Below are 3,505 nucleotides of genomic sequence, written 5' to 3'. Positions count from 1 at the left end.
CACTAGAAGAAACAACATATCTGATTTCATAGATTATAGACAATTTTTTTTCTGATTTCATACATTGTACACAATTTTCATATTTCAGAAATTACACATACACAATTTCAGTTTTCATAACAATAGAGCAAAAAAGATTTGGATTTAAGAGATTATACCCTAACATTTTTTGATTTCCTAAACTTTTTAAAAGATTTTCGGATGTCAAAGCTTACCTGTGTTGATGATTCTAGCCGGAGAAAACAAGACGATTCTGGCCGAAGAAGATAGACGGAGCTTGGACGGAAGGACGGCAGACGCCCGGCTGAAGGAAGAAGGTGGCGATCTTGCAGTGATTGGGACCTGTCGAAGGGAGATGTAGGATAAGGTTGTCGTTGTTCTTTTAGGTCACGAGAAGGGAAGAATAGATCATGGATAGGGAGGTCTTTTTTCCCAGTCAGATAGGCCTTGCAGGCTGACTAATTCAGTCAATTCACCCAGACATGTTGACCGACTCAGCACACATCAAACGGCCTTCCATTTGACCGAGTCAGCTGAAATTGCTCACTCAGACCAGTCAGACGGGTATCAAACGGAGCCTTAGAGGACCCTAGATGATTCTTGAGGAAAGTATGGATATGTGTGGAAGCTAGTATTTGGCATCTACTACTGGAAACAAATGATCCGTACTTAAATCGATGAAAATCACAGGGATTCTAAGGAGTTGGTTAAGGGGGGATAACATGTTTTGGAACCATGACTCACTGCAATGTTTATGTATCTATCTATCTTTTGGTTAGGGTTTCTCAGGATAAATATGAGTCGGTATTTTTCCGGGCCTTAGTGGGCATGTCAGTTTAGAGATGAATGTTACATATCCGTATGAGTTAATTAAGCTTAAGGTGTATAAGACTATGTTGAAGTAGTTCAAGTTGTGTCTCGAGACTCATGTCGGAAGAGAATGTAATGATTGACCCGAGGATTACAACTTGAGCATAGGAGGTCGGCCAATGGATTGGGTCGTTATTCTCCACGATGGGGTTATGTTCTTCCAACCTCTCGTGTTTGAGGATGGAAAAGGATCAGACGTGTATCAGTCGATTGATAGAAGAAATGGAGGGTGTCCTCCATATCAGTTTATGCCGTAAGGGAATGTTCGAGACTCGACTATTCTTTTGGTTCGGTGGCATAAGTGAAGATCATATCATTAGTCAGATATGTGGCATAATTTTGAGATGAGTGTGGATATTCAAAAAGGACCGAGATGTTTCTGATTCGGAAAGAAGAGTTCTATTGATACACTAAGTCTGATTGAGCTGTTATTTGGGCATCTGTAAAAGATTCTAGCAGTTTTAGATGAATATAAGATTGTGGATAAATTCTTCTAATGCAAGTTTTTGTTGCACAAAGTTCAGTTTACTAGGCGCCTCCTCGATCTAATTGTATTATGATCGATTTCTCTAAGAATTAGGCGACGAGGTTACGGAAACTTTCCGAGGTTTCCATCCGAGGTTCAGGTTTCTTTATTATTTTTTGGTCATTATCTGAAGGATCTTCATATGCTATATTTCATTTTGAAAGTCTAGGTTGGTATATATGTAGTTGAGTTGGTGTGAGGCTTTGATGTGGTAGACATCAGTCGATGATGGTTCACACCCTAAGTGGGGGAGAAATGAATATACTGCATGTAGGATCATCATCAAGTTCAATTTTATGATTTCATCACAATAGGTCTGAGGAACTTTAAGTACAAGTTTGCTGGATTTTTGATACACGATTGTTGTGACATAAGAATTGAAAAGTTCTTGTCGTGTTCTCAAGGATTCGTCGAAATCCCTCATGGTTATGAAATAATTAAGCATTTGTCAGACAGCGAGTGTAGAGTTAGATGCCTCCAGAAATGTGCGTGTTATCCTCACATCGGAAGCTGTTGGACGGAGATCTCGTTGTACCCCATAGTCCCTTTCGGGGATGTCGAAGATTAGGTTAAGAGTTGCTTGAGCCGCTCGGGTTGAATATTAGTTGTTGAAGAATTGGTTAGCTAGTTGTATCGACCACTATCTATAGTAAGGGAGGAGTGGTTTTGATCTATCAACCAAACTTCTGAGTTTGTATGTGTAGTCTTTTCATGGGCCTTGTTCAGTAATAAGTTGAACCATTAGATTGATTATTTATCCACTTTCGATAGTTGTTTATTTCATTCTTCGTCATCAACTGAATTTGTTCAAAGGCTTTGAGTTTTATTAGTTGAAGGTGATATGCATGCATCAATCTTTCGTCAAGTTTTTATGATGTATGTCTTGTCTCATGGGTATATGTACCTTTAATTTCTGGTTGTGGGATTATGGGTCATTGCAGACTCAAGTTTGGTACTTGTCCTTTGGTTTTAGGAAGTTAGGATGTTGGAGAGACGTTGTTCAATTTTAGGTAAGACCTTAGATCTACGCAAAACCTAATTTTTGGGAGGCCGCATCAGCAGGTGTGACAGCCTGATACTTTCTAGTCAACAAAAGTCAATCCCGTTAAATAAAATATCGAATTTTTTTTATTCCGTTAAGCTACTGAGGGTTAGAAAATAATTTAAAATTTTATATAAATAAAATTTATATAATTCTTCAGAAACAAAAATGCTCGAAAAATCAAGATTTCCCTCGAAAAATTAGCAAACTCGTCCAGCCACGCGTTTACGGCCGTAAACCCCTGGGCCATAAACCCGTTTATGGCGGAGAACCCATTTCCGGTCGCAAACCTAACCAATATAAAGGTTATTCCCGGAGAAAATTTTCATTTCTCACCTTCTTCACCCGAAAACTCTCTCCAGTTACTCCCAAGAACTTTCATATCTTCAAGAACAAACCTTCAAATCTTCATATTTTCACCAAGAACACCAAGAACATCTTCAAATCTTCAAGCAACTGAGAACTCCCTAAACCGGGAACCCGTTTACGGCCGTAAACCCGTGTTCGGCCATAAACCCGTGTTCGACCGTAAATCCGTCATCCAGCATCGGTCTACACACCATATTCATAAGATCCATGAACGTTGTTGGGGCATTAGTGAGCCCAAACGGCATCACCACAAACTCATAATGCCCATACCGAGTCCTGAAAGCCGTCTTCGGTATATCCTCATCCCGAATCCTCATCTGATGGTATCCCGACCAAAGATCAATCTTGGAAAACCAAGCGGCACCCTGCAGTTGATCGAATAAATTATCGATCCTTGGAAATAGATAACGGTTCTTCACCGTTAGTTTGTTCAGCTCCCTATAATCGATGCACATCCTCTGCGATCCATCCTTCTTTTTCACGAAAAGAATCGGTGCTCCCCACGAGGAACTGCTTGGACGTATGAACCCTTGGTCTAGCAACTCCTGAAGCTGCACAGATAACTCCTGCATCTCAGGTGGTGCCAACCGATATGGTGCATTTGCTATCGGAGCGGCACCAGACACCAAGTCGATACGAAACTCCACCTGCCTCTCCGGAGGCACTCCCGATAACTCCTCGGGGAAGACATCCTGAAA

The sequence above is a fragment of the Lactuca virosa genome, chromosome 4 (assembly GCF_052849685.1).
Source record: "Lactuca virosa cultivar CGN04683 chromosome 4, Lactuca_virosa_CGN04683_v6, whole genome shotgun sequence".
In the NCBI taxonomy this organism is placed as follows: Eukaryota; Viridiplantae; Streptophyta; class Magnoliopsida; order Asterales; family Asteraceae; genus Lactuca; species Lactuca virosa.
This window is presented reverse-complemented; position numbering follows the sequence as displayed.